The following is a 21834-nucleotide window of genomic DNA, read 5'->3' on the forward strand; positions in this document are numbered from 1 at the left end:
TCTATCTATCTATCTATCTATCTATCTATCTATCTATCTATCTATCTATCTATCTATCTATCTATCTATCTACAACTCCAAAATAATTCACTAAAATTCTATTGTCTTCTTCATGGCTTACACAATTCATAGACTCTGAATGACCTTTTCCTCCTCCCTCCAAATAACAATCATCACCACTACAAAACCCTCTACATAAACAAATAGAGCTCTGGGCTAGGGTTAGCCTCAGAGTATTTCAGGTTACATAGGAAAACTATGAGGAAATAATACTAGGTAGTCTAATGTTCATATTCCTTTAAATTCAGCAGTAGGTCACTTTTATTGTACTTTTAAAATGGAGTCCTGGATCAAATTCTCTTTTAGGGAAATCAAGGGTATAACTCACCAGAGATTTTATTTGAATGATTCCTTAAAAGAGGCCTGGTTTTCTATTAGCCTCTTATACTTGAATTTCAGAAAGTTACAACTCAAAGGCATCGTATTGTTTATTTCTGATTTCTGATACCACACAAAATGTGTATTTAGCCAGATCATTTTGCTTGTTTTTCCACAATATTCAGTGAACAGCATCTCATTCAACAGACTTAGAAAATCTTAATATAAGGTGAGAGCTCAGAGGTCATTTAATCTAACCCCCACCTGAAAGAGGAATCTGTTTTTTTTTAATAGATGAGGAGGAACTTGAAGTTGGATAGGGTAGATGACTTGTAGATTTAAAATATGAACCCAAGTTTTCTGATCATCCAGTTTCCCCCCATTATGCAATACAAGCTACCTTATTCAGTCTTTTATTTTCTGAAGCACATGTATTACCCAAAACACTTTGTTATTCCTTTTTATTAGAAATGAACAAATAATTATCTCTTACCTAATTTATTAAGTCCAGGAATAAACTCAGATTTACCTTTGCTGATCTGCTGTTCTGTGATCTTTCTTGAAACCCATTCTCTGACTTGGGAAAGAGGAGCTAATTTTGTCCATGTCCCAATGTGTAATTTGATTCTTTCTTATTTGTATTCTTGTCAGTGTTACATTTTATGCTCTAAAGAGTGTGTTTAGGATAATAACAGGCTTGAAGTTTATGAAATAAAAGATTGATATCAGCTTCATAAAACTCAGGCAAAAGCAATATCTTTTCTACATCTTACTATCCTTTTAACTGCAAGAATCTTTGTTTAGGATGGTAACTGAAAAATACAATAATAGCAATAATAATAATAATAATGACATAATAGATTACTTCGAATAGCCATGGTTTTTAGAATTGGCATCTTTAATTTCTTTATTGATTTAATGACAAAGAAAGCTATACTTACTTATTTTTTCCATTTTACTGGTACATTTTTTTTTTCTCCTGGAGAATGCCTCCATGTGTTACTTAAATGTCAGTGTGTTGCTTAAATGTCACCAGCCTTGTTTATGCATTGAGATGAAGGTGGGGGTAGGGGTAGAGGGCAGGGAAAAAGCTAAAAATGTGTGGCCATTGATATGTCTACCTAAAGAAATCCAACGTTTCTTTCCTCAAATCATGATAAAGAAAGTCATATCTTGTGAAATTACCTCACCTACTCACAAGTATCACCTTTATACCTCTTCTCCCATAAGGGGGTACCATTTTCCATTTTTGTAAAAAATAGACAGACAATTATTTAACTCTCCAAGAGCAAGAGATGTGGTGCAACCCAATATGGACTGATATTGCAAGTGTCTGGCCAAAATTCCATTATGACAATATAGAGGTTGATTTTTAATTCTAATTTCTCTCTTCAGATTCCTGCTCAATTAAGTTCAATTCAAGAAACATTTGCAAAGTGCCTACTAATATTTGAGACACTCTGCTAAGTGCTGAGGACATAGAAACAAAACAAAAATATCTCTGCCTTCAAGTAGCTTACTATCTGCAGGGGGAAATAATGCCTACTTACCTAAGTACAAATTTGTACTGGCTCATTTGTGATTAATGAGTTCCAAAGGCTCCTAGATCTATTGGTGTGTTTGGGAAAAGATCCAGCTCTCTTTGTCCTCCTTTTAAAAATATTTAGCATTTTATTTTTCTCCAGTTACATGTACAAACAATTTTTAATTCATTTTTAAAACATTGAGTTCCAAATTCTGTCCCTTCCTCCTTCTATCCCCCTCATGGAGAAGGAAAGTAATTCAATATAGGTTATACTTATGTAGTCATACAAAATATTTCCATTTTAGTCATCTTGGGAAAGAAAACATAGAACAAAAAAAAATAATAACTTAAAAATAAAGAAAGTTGAGAAGCAGGACCTCCCTGCTGCTCTGGCTTCCACCTTCCCCAATCCATGTAAAAAGGTGACTCTAAACAAACTTTGGAGCTGCAGAACCCACAAAATGACACAGAGAAGCTAACCTCCCCCTGAAGACAGCCTGGCAGGCGGGTAGGAATCAGCCAGTGCACCACTCTGAGAGCCCAGCCCAGCCCCACTCCAAGGCTTTAGCCCCAGGGTGGATCTGACCAGCTGCCAGCTGGAGGGACTCCAGATCAGCAGCTGCTGTGGCCATTTCCAGATTTATCAACACACAGATGCAAAGGACAAAGTGAGAGGTCAGTGCAGTCTGGACTTTGGGACCCAGTAAGAGGGAGTGCATGGCTTTTGCCCCTGGGGCAAGAAGCCGCTGAGACACTGGCACAGCCAGCCAGCACCATGTGGCAGCTTCAGCTCCTGGCCTGCAGAGTGTAGGGGGACCAAGCACCAGTCTGAGGGGTAATCACTCTTGCTTTAACCTTCTTGGATCTGGATTGCAGTCTAGTGTGGAGGTCCTGGGGTCTGTGTCCAGCTTGCCAGAGCATGTGGAAACCTCAGAGAAGGCACCCATCTAATACCTCCAGCAGCTGAGAAAACCCCAGCATTTGGGACGAAAGCTCCCCTGTCTGGTGGCAGAGTCCTACTGTGGCAAAAAGCCCAGGGGTCAAGTGACTGAGGGGTGACATGACCAGGCAAAGGAAACAAAGCAGACAGAAAATGCCAACATCAGACTCCTATTTTGGGGACAAAAAGGAGCAAAGCATGGAACAGGAGGAAGACATTGAAGTCAGAATTCCTGAACCAAAAGCTTCAAAGGAAAATACAAGCTGGTTACAGGCCATAGAGGACCTTAAGAAGCAGACAAGAGAAATGGAGGAAAAATTGGGAAGAGAAATGAGAACAATACAAGAAAATTATGAAATGAGAGTCAACAGCCTGACTGAGGAAAATAACACCTTAAAAAATAGACTAACTCAAATGGCGAAAGAGGCTCAAAAAGGCAATGAGGAGAAGAATGCCTTCAAAAGTTGAACTTGCCAGATGGAAAAAGAATCTCAAAATTTCAATGAGGAAAATCATTGCTTCAGAATTAGATTGGAGCAAATGGAAGCTAATGACTTTATGAGAAATCAAGATGCTGTTAAACAGATCCAAACAAATGAAAGAATAGAAGGCAATGTGAAATATCTCATGGGAAAAACCACTGACCTGGAAAATAGATCCAAGAGAGATAATTTAAAAATTATTGGACTGAAAGCCATGATCAAAGTAAGAACCTAGAAATCATCCTCCAGGAAGTTCTCAAAGAAAACTGCCCTGATGTTTTAGAACCAGAGGGCAAAATAGAAGTTGAAAGAATCCACCGATTACCTCCTGGAAAAGATCCTAAAAAGAAAACTCCTAGGAATATTATAGCCAGGTTCCAGAATTCCCAGATTAAGGAGAGAATATTACAAGCAGCCAGGAAGAAACAATTTGAATATTGTGGAAACACAATCAGGACAACTCAGGATCTGGCAGCTTCTACACTGAGGGATCGAAGGTCTTGGAATATGATATTCTGGAGGGCAAAGGAGCTGGGATTAAAACCAAGAATCACCTACCCAGCAAAACTGAGTATCATGTTTCAGGGGGAAAATATGGTCATCTGGTGGAATAGAGGACTTTCAAGCATTCTTGCTGAAAAAACCAGAGTTGAATAGAAAATTTGACATTCAGATACAAGAAGCAAGAGAAGCATGAGAAGGTAAACAGGGAAAAGAAATCATAAGGAACTTATCAAAGTTGAAATATTAACATTCCTACATGGAAAAACAATAATTGTAACTTATGAAACTTTTCTCAGTAGTTGAAGGGAATATATATGTCTATATCAGAGGGTATACAGGCATATGAATACATATGTGAACGTGTGTATATATGTTTACAGGTATACATAGATAGAGGGCACAGGACCAATTTAACAGGAAGGGATGATACTTAAAAGGTGAAATTAAGAGGTGAGAGAGGAATATAATGAGAGGAGATGGGGAGAGACAGAATGGGGTAAACTATCTGATATAGAAGAGGCAAAGGAAAATGGTTACAATGGAGGGGAAGAATAGGAAGGCAAAGGGGAATGGGTCAACCTTATTCCCATTGAATTTGGCTTGAGGAGGGAATGAAATACACACGAAATAGGGTATCTCATCCTCCATGAGAGTAGGGGGGGGAAGGGAATGAGAGGAGGAATGATGAAAGGGAGGGCAGGTTGGGGGGGGGAGGGAATTTGGAAGCACTCACTTTTGAAAAGGGACAGGATCAAAGTAGAGAATAGAACAAGTGGGAGGTGGGATAGGAGGGAGGGAAATACAGTCAGTTTTTTACAATATATCTACTATGTTATTGTTTTGCATTAGCCACACATGTACAACCTATACTGAACTGTTTATCTTCCCAGTAAGGGTGGGTGACAAGGGAGGAAGAGAATGAATCTGGAATTCAAAGTTTTGAAATCAAATATTCAAATATATATACTATTTTACATGTAATTGGGAAATAAGATACACAGGCACTGGGGCATAGAGATCCACTGTAAAAGTCAAAAGAGGTATGGGAGAAAATGTGGGAGAGAGCAGATTGGAGGAGGGGATGTCCTGTGGGACTGCTATTTTGAGGCAGTGGGTAGGGGAAAAACAGGGAGAAAATGTGTAACTCAAAATGTGGTGGAAATGAATGACGTAAATCAGAAGTTAATAAAGCATTTGAAAAAGAAAAAAAAAATAAAGTTTAAAAAGTATGTGTCAACCTGTATTCAAATACCATCAGTTCTTTCTTGGGGGATGGATAGCATTTTTCATCATAAGTCTTCTTCAGTGAATTTTTGTGCCCTTTTTTTCCATTTGGCCAATTGTGCTTTTTAAGGTATTCTCATCACTGGCTTCTTCTGAGTGTGTTTTGATCTTCCTTGTCACCATAGTAGCTTTTATGGTCAGAAGTTTTTGTTGTCGTTTGTTCATTAACCGAACCTATTTCTTGACTTTTAACTCTCTGTTAGAGTAGGGCTCTGCTTCCAGAACAGAGGGTACAACGTCCCAAGCTCCAAGGGTTTTATGCAGTTGTTTTCAGAGATACCTCTAGGGACCTGTAAGTTTTCATTTCTTTCAATGTTGTATGATCTAAGGACAGGTGTATTTACTACTACTTTCTTGGCCTGTGCTCTGGTCTGTGAGCTACCACAAGTACCCTTTTGTGCCCTGGAACTTTGATGAGGGTCTCTGATCTATTGTGGCTCACAACCTCTGATGTACTAGTGCTCCTCACCCAGAGACTGCTACACATGGCTAGATCTGAGTGTAGGCAAAGTAACAGTCTTGCCTCAGTGCTAGCAAAGAGACCCCTGTAATCTTCTTCTGATCAGTTTTTTGACACCCTTACCATTTGTGGGCTGATCAAGAAGAAACTGCTGCCACTGTTGATTCAGTGACTCCCAAGGCCTGCTTCTGGTATGCTGGAACTGGGGCTATTCTGGCATAACCTGTGCTGGACTGTGCTCCATTCTCATCCAGTCACAACAAACCTTTCCTGCTGACCTTCTAAGTTGTCTTTGTCTGGAAAATTATTTCACCTCATTGTTTTCATGGGTTCTGCTGCTCCAGGAATTGTTTTATGGCATTATTTAAAAGTGTTTGGAAGGCTTTTGGTAAGGCCTCAGGCTCACTGCTGGTTTTTCTCTGTCATCTTGGCTCTGCCCCCCTCTCCCTTTGTCCTCTTGAATACAAATCAATGCCCCTTCTGGCCTCTGCTGCTAGTCAGACCTAGTCTATAATTCTGAACAGAGATAATAATTGCTAGAATTATCACATGTGCAGGCATCAAGATAGATATCCAAAAGAAGATGAAAATGAAAATGGAAACAAAACTGGATAACTGATGAAGCTGATTGGAAAATATGTCCTTGTATCCTATTTGTATGTACTAATGATGGGTTGTACTTAATAAATCAAGTAGTATTAGAATGAAGTACTGGACATCAAATTTCCCTTCCTTTAGACCTAGAACTGGTCTAATTGAAACATTCATTCAACTTTCTTTTTTATAAAAATATTTTATTGATAGCTTTTGTTTTTCTTGTTTTCTAATCTATTGCCTTAATTTCCCAATATATTTTTTTCCCTCCTTCAGCCACAGTCATCTTTTATAACAACAAATTTTATTAAAAAGTAGGTAAGAAAAACTTAACCAATACATCAACTGACCCCATCACTACAGGCAGTACATACTCATAGCCCCCTACTTCTGCAGAGAAGGAAGGGAGATACTTTCTGTGTTGGAACCAAACACGTTAGTAAGTTATGAGATTGAATTTTATAACCCTGCATTTCGTTTGTTTCTCTTCCATTTGCTAGCTTACAAAATTGTGAACGTTTCACAGTAAGAACCAATGCACAAGTAAAGAAATGGGAGGGGTGTTAAGTTCCAGTATATGCCAGCCTGAGCTTTCACTTGGTAAATCTCCAGGCACATAAATACTGGAGACATTAGAATGTTTGAGGGAGGGGCGGCTAGGTGGTGCAGTGAGTAAGAGTGCTATCCCCAGAGTCGGGAGAACCCGGGATTGGTTCTGGTCTCAGATACTTAACACCCACACAAAAAGGCTGGCCATGTAACCTTGGGCAAGTTACTTTACCCCAACTGCTTTAAAAAAAAAAAAAGAATGTTTGAGGGAGAATGAACTCATGTTCTGGGATCTTCTTCAAGGTTAAGCTTGGTTTTTGCTTAAATGTTTTCTTTTTGTTGTTGTTGTTACAAGGGATCATTAAATATGATTGTACATGTATAACCTATATCAGGTTAAGTCTTGGGGAGGAAGGAGGGAAGGAGAAAAATTTGAAATTCAAAATCTTACAAAAACGAATGCTAAAAATTATCTTTGCATGTAATTGGCAAGGGAGGTTAAATCAAGTATAAGGTTGGGATTGAAATGACTGACATAAAGACAAAAAATTCCATAAGTACTTCTTAAAAATTTTTTTAAATTAAGCTTGATTATTTATAAATGCATAATATTTTATTTTTAATTTATTGTTGCTATGCCTCCTGTTTACATTGTAATTATTCTCTATATTATTTGTTGTCATTGCATCAGTTCATATATTACCACTACTACTACTATTACTACTGCTGCTGCTGCTGCTATTACTATACCATTTATATAGCACTTGTTGTTTGCTAAGGGCTTTTACAAAGAGTATCTCATTTTATACTCACAACAACCTAGTAAATTGGTGCTAATATTATCCCCACTGACCAAAATTAAGTGACTTCCCCAGGATGTCTTTCCATATTTCCCTATATTTATTGTTTCTTTCAGCATAGTAATATTCCATTACATTCATTTATCTCAACTTGTTACTCCATTCTTCAATCAATAGTCATTCACTTTGTTTTCAGTTCTTTTCTACTACAAAAGTAGGCAATGAACATTCAATTCAATTTAAATCCCAGAATAAGCCTAACCATGAAGATTAAGGGACCTACAATGTTCTACCACAAACTGACCATGTGTCATTATCCCCACTGTCAGAGATCAACTAATAGGCTAGAGAGGACACTAGTCTTACCCTGGATATATTTATCCTTTACTACTTATAGCTTTAGTGAAAAAATCTTAAGAATTCCTCTTGAGGAATCAAGTCTGCAGAACCAAAAGTGTTCAGCAAAATCCAGGATCTGGAGAGGCCCAGGTTGAATCAATGAGCTGACACTGCACAAAGAACTCCTGGAGTTGCCCTGACTAAGGAAGAACATACCATTCTGAGGCTCCTACACAAAATGCCTTCCTGATGATTTTTCCAAAGTTATCTTAATGACCTATTAGGCTACTGAGACACAACTCACACTACACTAACTGGCGGTCCCATGTAACATCACTGGTGAAATAGGTGCCATCAAGTTTCTCCTTTCTGGGTCTTCTCCCCTTACCTAATATCCCTGTCCCCATTCACATATCTGGTTTATGTCCCCTCCCTCATGTCATAAGTGGACCTTAAGAAAGGTTCCAAGAGAAGCCACTTATGATTAAGACCCAATATGCCTCATTATCAATTAACTGAAGTCACCATTTCCTCTTATCTTTGGGGTAGGTTTAGCAGACTGTAAGTTAAGCCTGGTCTCTAGGGCAAGGATCAAGTCTTATTCATTCCTATATCCCTCAAATTCCCTAACCCAGTGGTGGGCACATAGTGGTCACTAAAAATCACTTAGTGTAATGGTTGAATAGTGAATGAATGAATGGTCTTTTTCATGTTTAAGCAAAGTTGGAAAGAAGTATTGTAGTAGAGTGGGAAAAGAGCTGAACTTGGGATTTCCAAGACCTGAGTTTGAATTGTGTCTCTTCCCCTTGTTACCTCTATTACCTTAAGCAAATCATGTAAGCTCTCTGTGCCTCAATTTTCTTATCTGTAAAAATGATGAATTTATACTAAGCCAAGAGTTATCTTCCATTTTTCCTGTGTTCCAGATCCCTTTAGCAGTATGATTAAAGCCTATGGACACCTCAGAATAATGCTTTTAAATAATTGAAGGAAATGTCATATTCCAGTTAGAGATAAGTGGGAAATAAAGATATAATTTCTTTTTTTTTCTTTCAATGTTAACAAACCCCTGAAATCTCTTCTTGCACCCCTTAAGAAACATTGGACTAGATGATGTCTATGGTTCCTTCAAGCTTTAAGTCTCTGGTCCTATGATACACAATTCAGGTGAAAGAAAATCAGTGGCTGAAGTCTTTTTGGGGTCCCTTCTAAGTGACCTAAAATCATGCCAAGTCAACTGCCACCTGCCCAACCATGTAGAAAGATGATCCTGTATCTTGCTCTATGGTTTTCAATATGAAGATTTTAACTGACAAGGAAAAGGCTGACTTCTTTTTAATGGGAAAGGAAAGAAATGAAACCAAACAAAAAACCAGAGGCATTTTGAACCTGGGAGTTGTCTATCAAGCCATATGAAGTCCTTGTGGTGCAAATATGGCCTCTTATAAGCACAAGAGCAAAACAACTTATTGGAAAATGATCTCAATGGAAAGGGCTGAGGATGTGATTACTTAAAGCCTTAAATTTTTTATTATTCCCCAAAAGGTCTAGGAGATTGTCATCTACTGTTTGTTAGGGATAAATGAACCAATTCAGATAAAACAAGAGCCAATTTGAATCTCTGTCTAGACAACAAGTATAGAGCAAAGTTTGTCAAAGGATGGAAAATAGGTCCTTCATATCCCTTCCCTTTTCCTCCCTGCCATAGACTCCTTGGCCTCTTCTCCAGAGTAGGGAACAAAAGCTAAATCCTAGTCTGCTGCAGTAAAGGACTTTGAGGAGAAGAAATGGCTCAGACTCCAGGAAAGTGTGAGATTCACAAAATCAACTTTTCTTCCTCTAAGGAGCCTTGACCTAACCAGCAGCAGATGCAGATCAGTGGGGGCTATGCAAACAATTTGTAGGCACCTAGTTTCCAGATGCACATAGCTTAGTGGGAACGGAGAATGATGAACCTCCTCAGAGCAAGCCAGGAAACCTTTATCATTTTTCCTACTGTGGTTCATTCAGATAACCTTCACTTCCCCTGCTCCTATAACACATCTTATTTTCATTGCTTCCCTCTGCTGAAATTCTAGGTGGCAGAGCCACCAGTGTGAGGTTTGTATTGCAAGTTTTAAAAACTCAATTTAAGTTGAATAACCTTAAAGGAAATGTCTTCTTTCAGGGAAGGTTTTTTTTCTTTTTTTTTCTCCTAATTCATTTCAGCAGCCCATTTGAGTAGGTCACAGCTGGGGAGCCAGAGGAGGGGAAAAGATAGGAGAGGAATTTCATCTTCTGTTGAAATAGAGGTGGTGGGGGAAAGTAGGGGAGAGAAAAGTTGAAGAATAGACACATTTTCTTGGGTTTAAAGCAAGTTTTTAAAAAAGAGTAAGTTCAGAAGAAATCTAGTAAGAGGCACAAAGACCTACATTTCAGTTCAGTTTCTTGCACAATCTGACTGTGTGACCCTGAGCACATTGATTAACCTCTAAGTGCCCAAGTCCGGATGTAGGATTTCAGGGACTGGCTGGCCACAATACTCCCAGTGAGCCAACAGCAGATTAAAATATAATTGGGAAATATTTAACTAAATAAAAATGCAATAAAATATAGATAATGTCACATTTTACAAATTAAGTTGATACACAGCCCATGGTGGTCCTTTTGTAGAGGTTAGTGTCTCCATTTTTATTTGTGACCTGACCTCTGACCTCTCTAAAACTACAAGAAGAAAAAAAGCTGCCAGCCTGCATTGGTAGAGGACATTTCCTTATCTGCAAGTTCCTAGTACCATGAAATAATAACTCTACTCTTTATCCCTAAGTCCATTAATGAACTCATCATTATCAAAGACCATTTACTTATCTACTTATTTGAACATGTGCATATCTTAACTTTTAGCTAATAATTTTTGCTTTTAATGGTACATCAAGGTTACCACCTCAGACCCACAAGATTGGCTAACATGCCTATAAACCTCAAACATCAAAGTTATAGGAAGAAAAACATTTTAGTTCCCCAACAAAACTCCTCTACAGAGATATGGAAAATGTACCAGATCAAACCGCAATCAGGATGCCCAAGAAAAACATTACACTGAATAATTTTCTAGCCCAGATCAGTAGAGGTATGTGGATAGTGGGGACAGGGTCTGACCAGTTTTGGGTGGGCAAAGCAATGAAGCCTATGTACCATGGTAAGAAGAGGACCATGACCTGTACAGAAGGACACTTGCCTTTTGTAGATGGTGGAAAATGTACCAACTGGTAGCTCTTTTGATCACTAGCCATTTCTAGGGCACTGATCCAGCGTGAACTAAGGAGGGGACCTGCAACTAGGGCAAGGAATTTCAGGGTTCCAGGGTGATGGATGGTAATGGACACTAGGCTGTGTACTAGGCAATGGTTCTGGTAGTCAGAAACCTCTCTTGGGGCAGCTAAGTGGCACAGTGAATAGAGCACCAGCCCTGGAGTCAGGAGGTCCTGAGTTCAAATCCGACCTCAGACACTTAACACTTACTAGCCGTGTGACCTTGGGCAAGTCGCTTAACCCCAATTGCCCCTAAGAAAATAAAGTTAATTATAGAACCAAGAAGAAAGGTGTGTGATATTTGGGCAAAAGATTTGTATTATTAATCAAAAAGAAAAAGAGAGATTTTCTTTAGAAGCTTTTGCAAATCTTCCACAGAGCAAAAAGAAGAAATACAGAGAAGTTGACTCTTTTTTTTTCTATTTGGAGGGCAACTGGGTTTAGTGACTTGCCCAAAGTCACATGGCTAGTAAGTGTGTCAAGTGTCTGAGACCATATTTAAATTCAGGTTCTCCTAACTGCAGGGCTGGTGCTCTATTCACCGTGCCACTTAGCCATCCCAAGAGAGGTTGAATTTTCTTGATGACCTGAAAGCTTAGTGTTTGGGACATGTAGGAGTTGTCTATGAATCTCTATTGGAAGAAAATAAATTCTTCTCTGAGCAATGTGACAACCCTCAAACTGTCACATGATTGATCAAAGGACTGAATAAGCACATGCTCACACCAATCAAGGATGGGGTAAGTGATGGTCTCTGAGCTATCAAGAATGAGACTGAAGATGGTTAAGTGGTGTCTGGTTCTGGTGCAGTAGAAGTAGCCATACATGACACTCTCATTAAACTTAAGCCCAATGTAAAAAATGAAGGGTCCATGATGGGGTTCAAGCTTTTGCTGGTGCATTGCTTGTTATTTCCATGGTTCTCACTCAGGACTCTAGTTTTGATTTTGAGGAAACACTAGCTAAAGTACCAGCTGAACATTCAAAATCAGGACAAATTGTAGGTATTGATTTGAAGAAAGCTTAGTTGATTGTTGCAGCTGAAGTCAGTATCTAGGATAACGATTGTGTCAAGGAACAGTTTCTTCAATCTTGCCCTGTATTTGCTACCAAAAGTTTCCTTGTTGATCATATCATGTGACCTTGAATGTCTTCTCAGAATGGTTAAACTTAATCACAGCTCCATTGTAATCAACTACATAAAGAACTTCAAAATGTCAGATGTTAGAGTTTTTTATTCGTAGCCTCCAAAAGATTGTCAAAAGAATAAATGTTTTTCTTACTGTAGCAGAAAGCATCCTCTAAAACTAAAATTATTGGCACCTATTCAAATGTAAGGCCCTAAAATTAATTACAAATGAATTTCTTAAATTGCACTGAAGCATATGATTAAGGCTTCAGGTTTTTTTTTTAATCCATCCTCTCAAAAAAAAAAACCCTAAATAAAGATGCAAGAGGAAAAACTTGGTAAAGAGTTGAGTGCTATGAAAATAGGATTTGGAAACAGAGTTAACAGCTTGGTAAAAAAGATACAAAATGCTGCCCAAGGGGAAAAAACACCCTGAAAGTTATAATTGATCAAATAGGGACTAATTTTTTTATGAGACAAAAAGAAATATTGAAAAAAAGTAAAAATATTGAAAAAAAACAGAAGAAAATGTAAGTTATCTCATAAAAAGATAAAAATGACCTAGAAAAAAGATCAAAGAAAGATAATTAAAGACTCATTGGACTATGTGACAATCATGTTGACAGAAAGAGCAAGAGCAAGTGAGAGCTTGCACGTGAGAGAGAAACAGAGAGAGAGAGGAGAGAGGAGAGAGAGAGAGAGAGAGAGAGAGAGAGAGAGAGAGAATACTATAAGAAGACATAAAAGAAAAGCACCCAGATCTTTTAAAAATATACAACAAAGTAGAAATAGAGTCCAGTGGTAATTTTCTGACAGAATTACTAAAATAAAGTCTTAGGAATATTATAGTAAAAACTTCAGAGCTTCCAAGTCAAAGAAAAAAAATGCTTCAATTAGTCATAAAGTAAGAATTCAAGTACCAAAGAGCCACATTCAGGATCACAGAGGGATTAGTCACAACCCTATGATGAAGCAGAGAACTTGGAAAACAATATTCCCAAAGGCAAAAGATACAATATTAAACAACAACAACAAAAATAACTTACCTAAAAAAATTAGTAGAATCCCACATGGAAAAAAAAAATGAAATTTAATAAACTAGAAAAATTCCAAGCATTCTTGATAAAAAAAAAAGATAAAAAAATAAAGCAGAAACTTTGAAATACTAATGAGAAGTTAAGAAGATTAAAAAGTTAAACATAAAAGAACAACCATAGGGAATGAAGTGATAAACTGTTTACCTTCTAATATTGGGAGACAATATATGCTTCTCAAAACCCTACCATCATCACATCTTATTGCAAGAGTCTAAATTAAAAGGCTTGAAAGTGGTCATGTTATGTTGTAATTATCTTTTCTTTTGCTTTTTGGAGGGGGGAGGGCAGGGCAATTGGGGTTAAGTGACTTGCCTAAGGCCACACAGCTAGTAAGTGTTAAGTGTCTGAGGTCAGATTTGAACTCAGGTCCTCCTGACTCCAAGGCTGGTGCTCTATTCAGTATGCCACTTAGCCACCCTATAGTTTAATTATCTTAAAAGAAAATGGAAAGGTAGAAGAGGCACATACTAGAAAGGATGGAGAAAACTATTTCACATAACTGGGATAAACAAGTAGAAATCTATACATAGACAAAAGGATGTGACAGATCTGATAACACCTGAACCTCAGTCTCATTTAAAATTTTCAAAGGAGGGATAAAATGTAGACATGTGGTTGGATATGAAATACATTTCATTCAACTAGGAAAAAGGACAAAAAGAAAAGAAGAGATTTGAGAACAAGAGGGAAGGTAAATTAAGGGAGAAATTAGTCCAAAGCAAACAAACTCTTAAAAGAGTGGGTGGAAAAAAATAAGGAAAAAATATAAGAGAATAGGATGAAGTGAAATACCTACTTAACAATCACAACAGTGAATATGAATGGGATGAACTCACCCATAAAAAGGAAGAAGATAACAAAATGGATTAGAAATCAGAATCCAACAATACATTTACAAGAAACATACTTGAAGCAGAAATATAACCATATGCTTAAAATTAAAATGGTGGAACAAAATGTATAATGTTTCAGTTCAAGCAATAAAAAAAATCTAGAGGTAGCAGTAATGATCTCAAACAAAATAATAGTAAAAATAGACTGAATTTAAAGAAAAAATTAGGGAAGCTACATTTTGCTGAAAGGTACTATAGGAAATTAATTAATATGAATACTAAATATACATCTAGGTCCCAGTCAGTAACAATAATGAATTCCCTGAAGTGACTAGTTTATTTGAATTAATACTGCCTATTTCCAATTGAATGGAACCAAGTATTACTACATTATACATAAATTTAAGTTTGAATAATGTTACTTTGAATACGTGTGGCTTTAGGGGATTCATTGTTCACACTTATCTGGACTTGGCTATATAGACAACAAATGGCATAGCATCTAAATAATTAAAGCAAAAATTAAATGAATGGCAGAGAGCAATAAACAGTAAAACTTTAAATAGTGGGGGACCTCAATTTCCTCCTCTAGGAATTAGTTAAATATAAGAAGAATAGTAAAAATGAAGTGAAGGATCTAAGTAGAATTTTAGAAAAGTTAGATATGATAGACCTATGGAGATTATTGAACAGGAATAGACAAAAGTACATGACACCTATATAAGTACATGGTGACTGCACAAAAAATTGATCAAATATTAGGGGATGAAAGTATCACAAATCCAGAAAAGCAGAAAATTAAATCTATTTTGACAGACAATGCAATAAAATTTATATTCAATAAAAGGCTGCTGCTGAAATGATTAAAATTAGTTAAAGAATAACATTCCTAATGAATAAGTTCAAAAAACAAATCATAGAAACAATCAATAATTTCATTAAAGATAATGAAAATGTTGCAACAACATGCCAAAATTCTGGGATGCAGTCAAAGCAATCTTTAGAAATATTTACATCTCTAAATATTTTAATTAAAAAAGGAGAGAAAAACTATTCAACAAATTGGGCATACAAAATATATAATACATATACAAAATATACAAAAATATAAAAACCTAGAAAACCAACAAAACCTCTAATTAAACACCAAAATAAAAATCCTTAAAAGAAGAGATGAATAAATTAGAAGGAAAAAAAGTGAATTAACAAATAAAACCAGGAACTTCCCCTCTCCCCCTTTTTGGAAAAAATAGACAAACCACTTCCTAACTTTATTCAAAGAAGAAGAATAAAACAAAATTACCAATATAAAAAATGAAAAATGTGAATTCATATCTAATGAAATAAAAAAAAAATCATTAGGAACGATTTTAACCAATTGTGTGCCAATTAAAACGACAATCTAAATGAAATGGATGAATATTTATGAAAATACAAAATGTTCAAATTAATGAAACAAGAAATAGAGAATTTTTTTAAAGCAATTGGAGTTAAGTAACTTGCTCAAGGTTACATGGCCAGTTATTTCTGGGTGTGGTGCTAAGTATCTGAGCCCGGATTTGATCCCCAGGTCATCCCAACAGCGGCGCCATCTGGCCACCCCTAAGCAATTGGGGTTAAGTAACTTGCTCAAGGTTACATGGCCAGGTGTTTCTGGGTGGGTGCTAAGTGTCTGAGCCTGGATTCGATCCCCAGGCCATCCCAACACTGGGGCCAGTGCTCTACTCGCTGTGCTACCTGGCCGCCCCCAAAAATAGAGAATTTAAATAACCAAATTATATAAAAAATAAATTGAATAAGATATAAATGAACTCCCAAAGGGGAAAAAGCCCACAAACCATGATCATATATATCAGGAAGCAACTTTTATTACATATTTAAACAATGATTAATTCTGCTGTGTAGAGCTTTTGAAAAACAATAGGAAAAGTAGGATCTTATTAAATTCCTTTTATTTTATAAATATTGTCTTGATACCAAAATTTGAGAGACTCTAAACAGAGAAATTTATAGACAAATATCCCTAAAGAACATTAAAGCAAAATTTCTTTTAAGTATTAGCAAGGAGACCACAGGAACATATTACAAAGATTATACATTCTGACCAGGTTACATTTAAGAGCAAAGATGGTGGAATAGAAGCACTCAGCTGAACTCTCCTAATACTCCCCTCCAAGCAACTTTAAAGTAACACCATAAATTGAATTCTGGAATAATAACCAACAAAAGATCAATGTGAGACATTCTTCCAGCCCAAGACATCTTAGGATGTTGGAAAGAGAGATTTGTGACATGGGGTTTGAGGCTAGCCAAGAGCCTTCTTGGGCATAATACCAATAGTGAGGCTAGGTAGTGGCAAAAAAAAAGCAGCAGTAACTTCAGGAACTTTCAAGCAGGGACAGTAAGGGGACCAGGCAACTGGTCAGAAAGAGATTACAGGGGAACCCTGTGCTGGTATTGGAAACAGGACCAGACACTGTTTGACAACTCCAATGCCTATTCCTACTTCTGGGTAACAGTTCAAGGACAGATAGTGTCACTTTTGGTCAAGAAGGAAGTATGAACCCTGAGGAATAGTATTACTTTCGGTACCAAGGGATCAAGAATTTTGAGGAATAGCATTGTTTGCAATCCTGAGGGATCAGGGGCTCTAAAGAACAGTATCACTTCTGGTCTCAAAGGAATAGGGTTTCTGAGGAACAATATCACAGGAACTCTGAGTAGTAGTATTGATTACAATCCAAAAGGATCAGGGACCCTCTCTGGGTAAGGACCTGAGCAGTGAACACACCTCTATCCAGATCACATACCTTGGAAGCAGTGAAATATTCCAAACTCCTAGAATTAGCTCTCTAAACAATAGTGCTAAAAATCCTGAAGCTTCAGACAGTGCCTTTCTCATGATCTCCCCTCCCCTGTCAGGAAAAGAACCCAACTTTAACATAAATTTCAAAGTCAAGAAATAGATTGGGAAAATGGCCAAACAATAAAAAAATGAAAGCATCTGACCATAAAAAGGTATTATGGTGACAGGAAATATGAGGACATAACTCAAAGATGACAATAATGTCAAAACACATACAAGCAAAGTCTCAAAGGGAAAAAAAGTGAACAAACACAAGCCCAACAAGAACTCTTGGAAATGCTTAACATGATTTTTAAAATCAAATAAAAGTTTGGTGGGAAAATTGAATAAAGGAATGATAGCAAAGGAAGAAAAATATGAAAGAAAAATTAACAGCTTGATAAAAGAAAGACAAAAAATGCTGAAGAAAATAACACTTTAAAAAACAAAATTGGCCTAATGGAAAAAAGAGGCAGAAAATTCACTACTGAAAATAATTCATTAGAAATTAGAATTGCAAATGGAAGCTAATGGATTCGTGAGATATCATGAAACAATATGACAAAGTCAAAGGAATAATGAAAAAAAATGTGAATTATCTCATCAGAAAAACAACTGACCTGGAAAATAGATTGAGGAGAGATAATTTAAGAATTATTGGGCTACCTGATAGCCATCATCAAAGGGAGCTAAGACATCATATTTCAAGAAGTTATTAAGAAAAACTGCATTGATGTCCTGGAACCAGAGGGTAAAATAGAAATTTAAAAAATTCACTGATCATCCTTTAAAAGAGATTCCAAAATGAAAATACCCAGGAGCATTATAACAAAATTCTAAAGACCCCAGGTCAAAGAGAAAATATTTCAAGCAGCCAGAAAGAAGTCATTCAAATATCATAGAGGCACAATCAGAATCACAAAAGATTTAGAAGCTGCCCTGGAAGGAAAAAGAGCTAGATTTACAACCAAGAAAACCCTATCCAGAAAGACTGAGTATAGCCCTACAAGGGGGGGAAATGGATTTTTCAGTAGAGGACTTGCAAACATTCCTGAAGAAAAGACCAGAGCTGAAGAGGAAATCTGAAATTCAAATACATGACTCAAGAGAAACATTAAATGGTAAACATTAAAGAGAAAACAGGGTCTCAATAAAGTTAAACTGTTTTCATTCCTATATGAGAAGATCTAACCCCTAAGACTTGTGTCATTAGGGTGGTTAGACGGATTCTATATAGGCAGAGAGCATGGCAGTAACTTAATTATATTTGGATGATGTAAAAAAAAATGGATAAGTGAGAAAGAGAGATGCCCTAGGAGAAGAAGGAATGGGAAGGAATGATATAGAAAATTGTCTCACATAAAAAAGGAGCATATGAAAGAACTTTTACAGTGGATGCGAAAATGGGGGGGGGGGTGAGGCAATGCTTAAACTTCACTCTCATCTAAATTGGTTGAAAGAGGGAAAATATGAATACACATTCAAATGGGCATACAAATCTATCTCATTCAATAGGGAAGTAGGAGGGAAAGAGAAAAAGAGAAAGGGGGAATGAAAAAAGATAGGGCATATAAAAGAAGGCAGTGGTCAGAAGCAAAACAGATATTAGAGGAGTTACAGGATAAAAAAAGAGAGAGAAGAATAAAAAGAAGAAAATGAGATATAGAAAAACACAGTTTGTAATTATAACTGCAAGTGTAAATGGGATAAAACTGAAGTGGAGGGCAGAATGGATTAGAAATCAGAATTCAACAATATGTTGTTTGCAAGAAGCACTCTTAAAAAGAGAGAGACACACAGAGTTAAAAGAAGAGGCTGGAGTAGGATCTATTATGCTTCCACTGAAGTAAAAAAGCCAGGGATAGCAATCATGATCTCAGACAAAAGAAAAGCAAAGATAGACCTAATTAAAAGAGATAAGCAGGAAAATACATCTTGTTAAAAGATAGATATCACAGACAATGAAGTAATAGAGATGTTATATTATTTAAATATTATTTAATTTAAAATTAATTAAATAAATTATTTTAATGTATTAAATTCTGAATAAATAATTAAGTAAAAATATATAGAATGAATAAGATATAATTAAATAATTTAAGTAAAATTATTTAACTATTAAGTAATAGAAATATTAAATAAATATGCATTAAGTGGCATAGCATCCACATTATTAAAAGAAAAGTTAAATAACTATAGGAAGAAATAGACAGTAAAAGTATACTAGTGGGAACCTCAACTTTCCCCCTTCAGAGTTAGATAAATCTAACCATAAAAAGAAAAAAAAAGTAAGAAAGAAATTTTTAAAAAATGAATAAGAGTCCTGGAAAAAATTAGACATGATAGAGTTTTGGGGAAAACTGAATGAGAATAAAAAATATGCCTTTTCCTCAGTTGTACGTGAGACCTTTACAAAAAATGACCATGCATTAGGGCATAAAACATTACAATAAAACACAGAAAAGCAGAAATATTAAATGCACCCTTTTCAGACCAGATATGGAAGCAAGGATTAAAAATTAATTGGAAACTAAATAACATAACCTAAAAAATGAGTGGATCAAAGAACAAATCAGAGAAATAAGTCAATAATTTCATGACAACAATAAGACATCATTCCAATATTTATAAGATTCAGCCAAAGAAACAGTTAGGGGAAAACTTCTATCTTTAATTTGTAAATCAGGAAAAGAGAGGATCAGATCAATAAAATGGGCATGCAACTAAAAAAAATAGAAAAAGAACAAATTGAAAATCCCAATTAAAAACCAAAATAGAAATCCTGAAAACTAAAGGAAATTTTAACAACAAGAAAATAAAGAACAATTGAACTCCCATGGGGGAAAAAACAGTAACATAGATAAAACATTGGTTAATTTGATTTGAAAAAAAAATACGACAATGAAATTACAAATATCAAAAATGAAAAGAGTGAATGTACCACCAAGGAAGATGAAATTAAAGCCATTATAAGAAGCTGTATTTCCCAATTATATGCCAGTATAACTAGCACACTAGTGCTTGTGGCTGCAGGGAACCACAAATCCTTCCTGGGTAAGTACCAAAGCACAGACCAGCAGGGCAGCAACCACAACTCTCCCCACATGATACCACCTTGGAAACACCAAAAACTTGCTGACAGCCAGAACTAGCTCTGAAAACAGCAGAACAAAAAAGCCTGAAGCTTGAGGGAGTGCCTCCCCATCCCTAGGTGAGCAGAATTCAGCTTTAAAATGAAGTTCAAACTCAAGAAATAGGCTGGAAAAATAAGCAAACAAGAAGAACAACAAAAAGAATTTGCCTATCAAAAACTACTCTGATGGCAAGAAAGACCAAGACTGAAACCCAAAAAGAAGGAAAGAAATAAAAATGGTAGAGGAAAAATGAGAGCAATGCAAGAAAATTATGAAAGCTATGAAAAGAGAAAACAAATATAAAATAGATAATTTTGATTATATAAATTAAAAAAGATTTTGCACAAACAAACCAATTCACCCCAAATTGTAAGGATATCAGAAAATGGGGAAAAAATTTGCAACAAGTAGCTCTGATAAAGACCTCATTTCTCAAATACATAGAGAACTAACTCAAATTTATAAGACTACAAGTCATTCTTCAATTGATGAATTGTCAAAGAATATGAACAGGCAATTTTCAGATGAAGAAATCGGAGCTATCTATATTAAAAATGTTCTAAGTCACTATTGATTAGAAAAATGCAAATTGAAACAAATTTGAGGTGCCACCTTGCACCTATCAGATTGACTAATATGACAAAAAGGGACAATGTTGGATATAGGAGGAGATATGGGAAAATGGGGATGAACTGTTGGTGGAATTGTTAATTGATTCAACCATTTTGGAGAACAATTTGGAACTATGCCCAAAGAGCTATAAAGCTGTGCATACCCTTTGATCCAGTAATACCACTGCTAGGTCTATATCCCAAAGACATTTTAAAAAGGGGAAAGTTCCTATTTCTACAAAAATATTTATACCACCTCTTTTTTGTGGTGGCTAAAAATTGGACATTAAAGGGATGTCCCTCAATTGGGAAATGGCTAAACAAGCTGTGTTATATGATTGTAATGGACTATTATCATGCTTAAAGAAATGAGAAGCAGAATGATTTCAGAAAAATGTGGACTTAACATGAACTGATACATAGTGAAGTGAATAGAAACAGAACATTGTACAGAAAAACAGCAACATTGCTTGATGAAAAACTGTGAATTAATTTAACATATTCTCCATAGTACAATGATCCAAGACAATCTCAAAGGACTAATGATGAAGCATACTATCTTTCTACAGAAAAAGAACTGATATTGTTTGAATACAGACTAAAGCATGCTGTTTATCACTTTCTTTCCTTCTTTTTTCTTTTATTCAAGTCTTCTTGTACAAAATGACTAATATGGAAATGTTTTACATAATTGCATATGTATAGCCTATATTTGATTGCTTACAATCTCAGGGAGGGGGAGCAGAGGGAGGACAAAATTTGGAACTAAAACTTTAAATAAAATGTTAATATAAAATTATTTATATGTAATTATGAAATATTTAATGAAATAAATAAAAATATGTGTAAAAATAAAATATCTAGATAACATATAAAATACCTAGGAATTAGACTCTAGGATATGAACAAGATTTTTATGAATAAAACTTCTAACATTCTTTTTTTTTTTTTTTTGCCTTTTGCTTTTTGGAGGGCAATTGGGGTTAAGAAACTTGCCCAAGGTTACACAGCTAGTTTTGTGTGTGTGTGTGTGTGTGTG

The sequence above is a fragment of the Petaurus breviceps genome, unplaced genomic scaffold (genome assembly GCF_028583685.1).
Source record: "Petaurus breviceps papuanus isolate PSGF00001 unplaced genomic scaffold, PetGlider_PUasm1.0 37, whole genome shotgun sequence".
Taxonomy (NCBI): Eukaryota; Metazoa; Chordata; class Mammalia; order Diprotodontia; family Petauridae; genus Petaurus; species Petaurus breviceps.